Below are 11,271 nucleotides of genomic sequence, written 5' to 3'. Positions count from 1 at the left end.
ACCCACCCTTAATCCTACCCATTCGACCAAACCTGTCCCTAACCTTATCCGTATCCCACCTCAGTAGTGTTTTGCAATACAATATGAACACAATAAGTAAATTGTACTTATTTTTTATGTAAGTACATAGTAGTTAAGGCCACTTAATATAAAGTGGGACCATTATATAAACTGCTGTATACACCACTGTTGAAACCCGTAAAATGTAATTTATTCATGTGATGGCAAAGCTGAATTTTCAGTCATTACTCCAGTCTTCAGTGTTACATAATTCTTCAGAAATCATACGACCCCACTATCGTCCAAATGCCCATTTTGGCGAGCCTTTTTGAGGATTCTACAAGGCCGGGACATTGTAGCTCGTCACTGATGAATAATTCACCATGCATACTTGTTTACCCTGTGTGATCAACCTCAAAAGAAATGTTATGATATAGCCTCTGTTTATTTACTCTCCACCACAATACCCTTGGGGGCCGGTGCCCTATGGGAAGCCTGGCTCTCTATTGTGGCATTTAATATGGGTCACCTGTTCCTAGGCAACCTCCAAACCTACCAGACTGGCTTTGGGTTTCAGATTGTTTCATAATTAATCAGGCAATTAATCAGGCAACATGAATAATTAATTGCGGAGAAGGGCTAATTTACAATGTGGAGTAAATCGCCCCATTCTCTGTTTGTAAGTCATATTCTCAGCCATTAGCCACCTCTATGTGTGAACCAAAGGCTATGAATTTATTCCTAGCACTATCATCTCACTCCTGAGAGTGTGTGCGTTAATTTGAAGCGTGCGATGGCTGTGCGATGGATTATGCTGATTGAGCTGAGGCGTTAGGGAATGAAGCCACTCGAGTAGCTAGTTGATCGCGTGGGTACTACGCACTGTCCACCCTCCATCCAGCCCGCCTCCCACACACTGCCCACTTCACCTAAAGAGTGCTTCACACCCCAAGCTGCCACTGTGGACATGCTTCGCAACATCTACCGCATTGAAAAGATGGCGTGGAATCGTGTTGATTTGAAAGCTGTAACAAGATGCAGCTTGTAATTTACGGGAATCATCTGGTAAAGCTGGGCCCCTTTTGATGGTGGATCATGGTTCACACATGAATGCCATCTGAGGCCTGTAGTGCAAACACAGATGATACTCTCACTGTGCTTGGCATGCTCCGTTGATGGAGTGCAGCTCTTACAATGGCCAACAGAGGGCAGCACTTGTTGTGTGGTTTTCCTCCAGCTGGTGTTTGAAATTAGTGTCAACCTCCTGAACCAGGGTATTTGGCAGAGCTCTGCTTTATAGAGTGAAAATCAAGCAAGTTTGCCCTGAAAACTGCACCAGTGACCTGCGGAGGGATCTAAATATTTCAAGATGGTGAGGACTGAGGAGAACAATAGACCTCAGATGAAGCATGATGGGAAATGGGGAATGAAAGGAAGCCAGAGAGTAAAAATGGAAAAGGAAGAGAAGATCAGAGAGAGGAAGTATTTTTGTCTTCTGTGTCCATTTATGCATGATATTGTGGCTCTTTGCCCAATCCTTCGGGCCTCTCTGCTTGTCTTCCTAATTCAAGCGGGATGTGAGTGACAGTAAAAACACAAGTCAGCAGATTGGATGCCCATTCAACATCATGACTCCTGCTGTTTGGGGATGGTGCACTCATATGGCTCATGGGAAATAGTGTAAAGTTCCATCTTTAATATCTAGATTTGGGCCAGAGCTGAGATATAGTGCAGAAAAGGTGAGAGTTAAAAGGATAGTCACCCAAAAATGAAAAATTTGCTCTCCCTTATGTTGTCCCAAACCTGTGTGATTTAATTTTTCTTACGTGCAACACAAAAGCAGCATTATGAAGAATCTGCTAGCTGCTATTTTCCATGCAACTTCAAAAACTGAATCTTTAAAAAATCTTAACAATATAAAAATTGTCTCTTTTTCAATCATGCCAACGGCACCCAGGGAGCAGTTGGGGCCTTGGGAGAGCTGCACAAGGAGTGGACTGAAGCTGGAGTCAGTGCATCAAGAGTCATCATGCTCAGACGTATTCAGGAAAAGGGCTACCAAGCCCTTTCTGAAACAGAAACAACGTCAGAAGCATCTTACCTGGGCTAAAGAGAAAAAGAACTGGACTGTTGCTCAGTGGTCCAAAGTCCTCTTTTCAGATAAAAGTAAATTTTGCATTTCATTTGTAAATCAAGGTCTGGAGTCTGGAGGAAGACTGGAGAGGCACAGAATCCAAGCTGCTTGAAGTCCAATGTGAAGTTTCCGAAGTCAGTGATTATTTGGGTGCCTTGACGTCTGCTGGTGTTGGTCTCACCTCAGTAATGGTATTGAGAGTGGAGAGAGCGCTGGATATTCACTCCCCCCACCGACAATCCCTGCCGGACCTGAGACAAATACCATTTCTCCAGCGATTGAGTCCTCGCTTCATCTCCCCGCACGCACCGTGACATTTATTAGTAATGTTAAGTTGTCATTTTATTAGTTTTTTTTTATTAAAAAAAATAGTTAGTGTGTTTATTTATTAGCTTTAGTTTTAGCAATTTTAGTACTTCAAATTCACCTCATTTTATTTCAGTTAGTTTTCACATTTCAGACAGTTTTTCATCTAATATTATTATTTTAATAGTTGTAGTTTTAGTCTACAATAACAACAGCATAGATTCTCCACATTACAATGAAGAACAATGGATGAGAAGTTTCAGCCCAAAAGTAAATTGGGAGCCAGGTAAAACAGAACCCATATCGCTCATCCTCATTAGTCACACACTGTAGCACTGTTGAGATGGTCAGCGAGTTAATCTCATGGTGTTTAATGATCAGGGTTTACAGCTATCTGGACATTCTCTTCTGTAATTCAGGTTAACCATCTTCTGTAACCGTGCCACCAGGGACTAGAACATCCATCCTCCTTATGCATGGTCTGTACTTCCATAAACTTTTTTTGAATGCTATTTTCCTTTTTAAGGAAAAAGAGCCAGGCCTGTTTTTCAGCAAGTGAGGAGATGGAGATGGAGGCGGGTGTTGTGTGTATGTGTTTGGAGGGAACAGAGGGGGGTTAAACAGAGGCAGTTTAATGACCCTGACATCCCGCATCCTCCATCTGCTTTCATAACCTATTAATTAGAGCGCAGCTATCAGAGGGCCCCAGGCCAACATGCCTGCCTCCTCTCCCTTTCTCTTCTCCTTCTGTATCCATCTTCCTCTTATTCCCAAAGATCTCCTGAATTGTCCACCGACTTAACTTACAGCTTACAGCTGTGTTTGCTCTCCTGTACATACTGTAGGTCTTTGTGAAATAACACTGCATGCAGTCTTTCCACATGTGAGTATCTTTCTTCCTGTCTCTCTCTGCTCACTTTCTCTTGTCTAAAGTCTTTAAAGGCCTTAGCTAGTACAACGTGTTTCTCGACAGCATGAATATTTCAGAAACTGAAATGGTGGTCCCATGGGGGTACATGGGAGAGTGAGGAGGTCATGTTTCCATGTAGTCAGGTCTACCCAGAATGAGTCCCATCAGTAAAAAAAAAAAGCTTGTCATTCACAACTGAGACACTGATTGGGCTGAGATAATGATGGCCATTTGAAGAGGAATAGAGATGGAATCTCCTCTAAAGCAGCCATGGAACGGATTCGCTCCTCTGGTGAGAACGACCTGCTGTGGGACTGCTCTTTGTTGATTTTGGAGATGAAGTGTGTGGAAATCATCAGACATCAAAACTGTCTCATGAGGGAAAGGGAGAAAAAATAATTCAATGACAAACTGAGGAACTGTCAAACAGGGCCTTTTGGGGTGTAGCATGTCACTGTAGTTTTGTCAGACAACCTAAAAATCTAAACACACTGATTTAATTAATTCAAAATATTTTTTAAGTTAATTGAATAATCCTGACTACATAGGTTACAACAAAATTCATTTTGTCTCCACTTTTTACAGTGTCCAAAGGTTCGACATGTACAACAGTGCAAGAGTTCAAATGCTTCAGTTTGCCTTTTACTCATTTAAATACTTAAAATATGTAACAATATTTCATTTAAATGTATATTTAGTTATTATTATATGTAAGATTTTTATTGTATCTTTATGTAATTTATAACGTTTTTATGATTTCATTATATCAGCAGAACATTTTAGTGAAAAGTTGAATTTAAAATTTATTCATTTAGGAAGGCTAAATGGTTTGTGCCCTTTTTCAGCCAAAGAAAATCTTTGACCATTTGTACAAAGAGTCACATGATCTGTCACAAATTTGCTTGTTTGATTAGTGACCTAGAAATAGTGCAGAATCTCAGAGATTTCTTATTCATTTAAAATTATGACATTTCTTTATTTAAACAGTTTGTTTATTTCCGGATTTAAATCCCACCTTTTCAGCATAATCTTGTTTGACCCCGCTGTTCATATATATGATCTCATTTGCCACAGACAGAGATATTTTTTTAGGACTTAATGGTTTTTACTCATATTGCAGTTTCTCAAATATAATAATATTAGTGTCACGTTTACAGCTTTATAGAGAAGAAGGAGCATGCAATCAGATGTGAATGTATGGCGCGTGTTCGTTTAACTCATTCTCTTCTGTGTTGTGAATCGCGGGAGTGTCTGGCGAGTAGGAGAGGTGGAGCACACGAGTGTGGCTTTATTAGGCTGGTGTAGTGGAGGATGAGGCTGAATAAACACACCGAGCTGGGTGAGAGCGGCTGGCGGGGTAGAGCGAGAGAGCTGGGGGAGGCTGTACAGGACAGGGTGTATACAAGAGGGACACACAGGGATCATAAAGCCCACAAACCCTGGGGAAGGAGGGGTTTGGCGGGGTAAACTCATAACTCTCAGGACATGCCATGGGAAGTGGCCCCGCTGTCATTCAGATAAAAACAACACACACAGAGGGTTTTGCTCTTAGACTACCTGCTAATCCTAATGACGGCTTTTCTGGTGCCTTCAGTGTCTTGTGTTCTCTCTTAGTTAGAATTTTGCTCTTCGTGCATTCAAAATTTTCCTTTCCGAGACCAGTATGACAGGTCTACCCCTGCTGACAGCTCTGATAGTGAGATATATGGAAAATCTCAAGGGAAGCACTGTAAAATAACGGGTGCGGGGCAAGTTTGGCATTTGTATAATTTATGGAGTCACTTATCAAAACCTTTGATTTCATTGGGCCAACCCATCTCTCATCTAAGAGCCATTTCACCCTCTAGGAGGAAATCCAACATATTCTAAGCATAATATCAGCCACAGAAGACCTTCCGCTTCCCAAAAGTGAGCATTGTTCTCTCTGCTTGTCACCATGGTGATAAATGTCCCTTTTGTGGTGCCAGAAAGGCAGAAGCACAGAAAGAGAGAGAGAATCGAGTGTGTGCATGTGTGTATGTATGTGTGAGCGAGAGAGGGGGCCTGGAGCACAGTAACAGATGTATTGCTTCGCTTTGCCGCTAGGCTTTGTCATAACAGCTCCGATATAATGTCATGAGAACAATCTACAATTAGCTTAGTCACTGATCCTACTGAAAAATGACTGAAAATCTATTCAGGGCATATCCTGACCTCGATTTTGAGCTTGTTGGCAAAACCAAACATGTTTGTGCTTATTCCAGCTGCCAAAACTCTGCCTTTCAATTTGGCCCTTAAAACAATGTGCTCAATGAATAGGCAATATTAATTTATTTATTATGGCAAGTTGCAACAATAGAGCAGCTGCAATATAGAAGAGAAACAACATGTAATGATGTCATCACAGCCAGAGTCACAAAATGAGCCATTCAACAAGTCAAACTGGGTAGTTATAGTACACTGTAAAAACACTTATGTCAGTAAACCTATAAAATGTGCTAATAACATCTAAATTGGTTTTATTCAGGAAAAAGTTTGTTCTATTTTCTTATGTTATATAAGCTATTTATAATCTTAGGTTCTTTAGCTCAAATCACGCTAAAAATAATGTTTGCATGCTTGTTCTAGATAAAACAAAAAGAGATTTCTTCTCTATAAGTATGTTTACATGTATCATACTATACAATGTAAAAAATATCCTGTTAAACTAATGGTTAAAAAATGTGCGTGCGCGCACACACACACACACACAAATATATTTATATATAAAAAAATTAGTAGCCAGAGATTTGCTTTCAAAAAACAAAATAGGGTGACTCTGGTATATTTTACTGTCTTTGGTCAAATTGAAAAACACAGCTACCTGCTGGTCATGTGATCTCAAAATGGCAGCTCCTTTGTTTAATAATTTAGGATAAAACAGCTTTTTCTTGGCCATTGATTTGGCTGGGGTCTTCGCCTTGTGTGAGTACATCATTTTAAGCATAACACAAGTCAGAGTAACATGCACAAAGTGGCTTTTAAACTTTTTAGGCTTTGAAAATAGCAGTATGGGGCACAAATGAAAGTCAATGAAAGTCAAATTAAGAAATCTGTGACAAATAATGCCTGTACTTGTCATTGTTGGTTATTTGTAGATGAAAGCTTTTGTATAAAAGCAGCTCTAAAGCCAATGCAGATACAATATGATGTGCAAATTTCACCACTGAACCGTGACACCATTCCTCGGTCTGCAGTGTGAATTGGGCTGTCTATCCATCATGAATCCGTCCCTCTAGAGTTTTTTCTGGTCATTATCCCAGTTGCAGCCGCGTCTGTCACTTTCCATGTTATGTGTCGGTTTACAGTGTCATGCACAGGCACGTACATTTTCCTCTTCTCTGAGGACGTGTCAGCGTGAGTGCCAAACAAAGCAATAAATATCTCGCAGTGCCGTTTTGATCTGTGAGAAAAGGAAGTCTTTGATCACTTTCCTGGAAAACAAGGCACACCTATGACCACAGTATGTTTTTCTCTGTGGATCGCTGGTTAGGTGGGGGGGGGGTTGACGAGATGGCTCATAATTTTAGATTTGGCCAGTGACTTTCGCTCCCATAACCACCTGCTATTTATACTGTATGTACAGGTTGTTCACAGATTATTATGGGGAAGTCAAGCAGTGAGAAAATGGTGGTTTTGTGAAAAAGAAGACAAATGATGGTGAGAGAGGTCGCTGATAAAACGGTATCAGATTTCAACCCCTTTGTTGCGTTATGTACAAGTGTATGCATGCTTCTACTGGCTACCTTAAACAGTGTCAGATATCCTGTACGGAAAATCATTCGTAGAAATGGGCCAGTCCCTCGAACTGACCACAAATTGGTGAGAGATGGTTGTGTAACAATAAACAACACGTCCATATCTGGTTTCACACACATAGAGTGGTAGTAGAAAACAGGAGGAGACAAGAGGATATCCACTAGGATGCTTCTATAATTGTGTGGTAAACACGTTCACACACACAATACTCAAGTAAAAGAGTTTGGTAAGCCACATTGCTCAATCCTTATCTAGGGAGTAGGACAGCATGACAGGCGTGATTCATCTTGAGGGCATTAAGTCAAATGCACACTAAATTCTTCCTTTATCAAAGATAAGAGAAAACCCATATACAAGAAAATATATTCAGAGGTAATGTTTTTTCAGGGTGAAAATGCATTAGAGAAGACTGAACTATGAAGTACATGACACAGTAAAACACAAAGGCATGACAAACAGTCACATGTAACCTGGGTCCAAAGTTAAATGTATAATACATACGATAAAAATATATTAAATTATGTAAATGTATATGTAATGTGTCATACATATATATATATATATATATATACAAACACACAAATAATTAGTAATTATTGGGTGAAAGGTGTAACTAAAATGTGAGTTATTGTGATTTTGTTCCTTATTTCACTTTTGAGGGCATGAGGGACATGACAGCCATGGTTTTCTTTAGTATGCAATCAGTATGCAATTATCTTTGAACTTTGGGGCAGAATATTAATCTTTCTATTCGACAAACTATGCATAATGTTGCTAGTTCTTAATAGTTACTTTCCAACTGGTATATAACATTTATTTACCTGCCAAAGCCAATTTTTGTTACTCTTATTTGGCACTTTGCAAACATTTATTTTGGACCTTGAAAACATTTCACTGAAGCTCTTTGCCTGATAATAAATGTCTTGAGGATCTGCTGTAGATGCTGAAATGCAGCGCCGTGGGCCACGCATCCTCTCACACCCTAATTAGTTGACCTGCTGATACCACCCTCGGGCAAGCTGCATTAGCGACACAACTCCAATGAGACAACACACTCCTCTGATGAAGCAATGTCCATTGACTGACATCAGCAGTGGCAACGTTACTAACGAATGAAAGCTTCACAAATGAGACGAGATTGGTTACGTGGCCACAGCCCAGGTCTAACGATTCCACCTGAGGCTGTCTCACACACTTGCCCTGCCCGGCACCAGACAGGCAGCAGAGGTGCTAGGCCAAGTTAATGGAATATTGAGTGTTTAATGATGAGCAGTAACCCCCGGAGAGATCAGGAGCACAAATCTCTCCCCTCTGCTCAATTAGAGGTGATAATTAGTGGTACAAAAGCAGGCAGGAAAATGCTGATGCCGTCAATGCAAGGGGGATCTGCATCTCTACAGAAGCACAATGTCCTTAAACTGTGTTGAGTCAAGAAAAATACAGTGATATAAAGGCAAATAATGATTGTTGAAATGGGATTCAAGCTGTTAATTAAAGATAACTTGGATGAATATGATTTGGTCTAAAGTCCTAAAGATATTAACCCAGAATTGGTCTGTAGATTCAGTTTCAAAATAATGTTTTATGGCTTGGGGTAAAAAGTTAACGTTTGGACCAATCTGAACATTTTGTGCAAACAATTTAAGAGACTTTTTAAGGAAATTATAAGTATTAATTATATTTTTAACATATACTATTATGTAGTGTGTATAATAATAAACTAAAAATATTATTCATATTAAATTTAAATATTACAAAGGAAGGTATATAATCATCTTAAAGAGAAAAAAACAATAACAGCAAATGTTGGTGTTATGAAAGTGATCATATGTTATTTCATGTAATGGATAAGAATGTAGATTTTGAATAAAATGGGAACAATAGAACTTAAGAGATTAATATCAATCTTCTAAGCTGTGAGAACAGCTGAATTATATTAAAAATGCAATTTAGTCTACTCAAAGTTAACTTTAGTGCAATTTAATATGTTGAGTTACAAATTTTAGTTATTGCAACAAATTATCTTAGTTCAATGAACTAACATTTTCCAATGTAAATAACTTGAAATGTTGTGGTTATTCAACAAGACAAAATAAACTTTTTTTTTAGGGCAACAAGTTTCTATCATTTTTTAAAAGTTCAATCAACTTGTATGGGCTTACAGTGTAAACAGGAAAAACAAAATGAAAGATGAGAGGACTTGTGCTGACGTATGCTAAAGCTGTGGCTTTCTGAATTTGTATAATGTCAGACTTTGTACCAAATCTGGTGTTTCCAGCTTAAAAGCAGTAGAAGTTATCACTAGACATAAATTATAATTGTAAATTATATATAAATATAAATTAGGTAAAGAAGTTTAATTTGACCACAAAAACTGTATACTTCTTATAAACTAAGTCATTAAATTTGCTGTAAAAGCTGTCTGCAGTTGCAGTATAGTTGTCACGAATCCTGTCCATGGACTTCTGTTCATTCACCACCAGAGGTCACCCTTTCCATTACATTGACTCTCGCACAACACAAACTGTTGCATAGCACCCCGGACTACATATCCCATCATTCATTGCACTGATTACACATTGCACTGATTGCACACAGCTGTTTCATATCACTCACTCACTATATAACACCCACTCAAACAACCATTCTCCGCTGAGTATTGTTTAGCCTGTACCCCGTTCCAAGTCTCTGTGTTTCCTTGCCTTGCCTTGCCTTGCCTGTTCTCTCGGTTTCTGATCTTTGTCTGTTTTCCTGGATTTTTCCCTCTCGTCTCGCCCCTGTGATTCTGTCTGCCGATCAGTGACCTACGCTAGCCCTAGGACTATTCTTGTGTTTTGCCCGCCATATACCTGTTTGCCATCGATCGACCCTGCCAGTGTTTGACCACTTCTCTTGTGAAATAAAGCTTGCACATAGATCCGCACGCCTCTCGTCTCGTCAGCCCCGTTACAAAATACTCAGCCCCACAAGGATCCAGCAGCTTTTCTAAAGGACTCTGGCCAGGTATGGACCCAGTCACCCAGCTCCTACATCTTCGGCAAGGAGGCCTTTCTATTGAGGAGGATGTTCACCGGTTCTGTGTGCTATCATATCAAGTTCCACTGTATGATGAAGTTTTGTTTAAAGACCTGTTCCGTTTTGGACTGGATGAACCCACGAAATCTTGGTTACCTGGAGGGGAATGTAACTGTAGTTTAAGGGACCTTATGGATTATGCTTTGTTGTCTGTTGGCTCTTTGTTTACTGTGGGTGTCGCGGAGGAAGAACGCGACACAATGTCTGTGACTGAAATGGCGGCTGTACCAGAGCACGCTCACAAAATGGCGGCGACAGCGGAGCTTGATCACAAAATGGCGGCCACACTAGCGCACGCTCACAAAATGGTGGCGACAGCGGAGCACATTCACAAGATGGTGGACACAACAGCATCTAGTCAAGTCACGGTTGATCATCATGAGTCCGGTCAAGTCACAGTTTATTATCATGAGTCTAGTCAAGCCACAGCTGATAGTCATGAGTCTAGTCAAGTCACAGTTGATCGTCATGAGTCAAGTTACAATTCATTATCATGAGTCAAGTCAGGGCACAGCTGATCTTCCTGAGTCAAGTCTAGTCACAGTTGATCGTCATGAGTCAAGTCACAATTCATTATCATGAGTCAAGTCAGGGCACAGCTGATCTTCCTGAGTCAAGTCTAGTCACAGTTGATCGTCATGAGTCAAATCGAGTCAGTTTATTATCATGAGTCTGGTCAAGTCACAGCTGATATTCATGAGTCTAGTCAAGTCACAACTGATTGTCATGAGTCTAGTCAAGTCGCAGTTGATTGTCATGAGTCCAGTCAAGTCTCAGCTGAGCTGCCAGAGCCTCGTTACGTCACAGCTGTTCATCCAGAGTCTCGTCACGTCTCAACTGTTCGTCCAGGGTCACGTCACGCCTCAGTTATTCATCCAGAATCACGTCGCATCACAGTTGATCATCCAGAGTCATGTCACGTCCTGTCTGTCACACCCAGATTCTCAAGGTCAGCCCTTCGGTATCCCAGTCTGGTATCCAGTGTGAGGGATGCACCGCTGGTGTCTGCACGCACCGCTGGTATCCCCAAACCCTCTCACTCTAACCCTTCTATTCATGAACTCATTCC

Source organism: Sinocyclocheilus grahami, unplaced genomic scaffold (genome assembly GCF_001515645.1).
Source record: "Sinocyclocheilus grahami isolate Dianchi unplaced genomic scaffold, SAMN03320097.WGS_v1.1 scaffold15.1, whole genome shotgun sequence".
Classification (NCBI taxonomy): Eukaryota; Metazoa; Chordata; class Actinopteri; order Cypriniformes; family Cyprinidae; genus Sinocyclocheilus; species Sinocyclocheilus grahami.
This window is presented reverse-complemented; position numbering follows the sequence as displayed.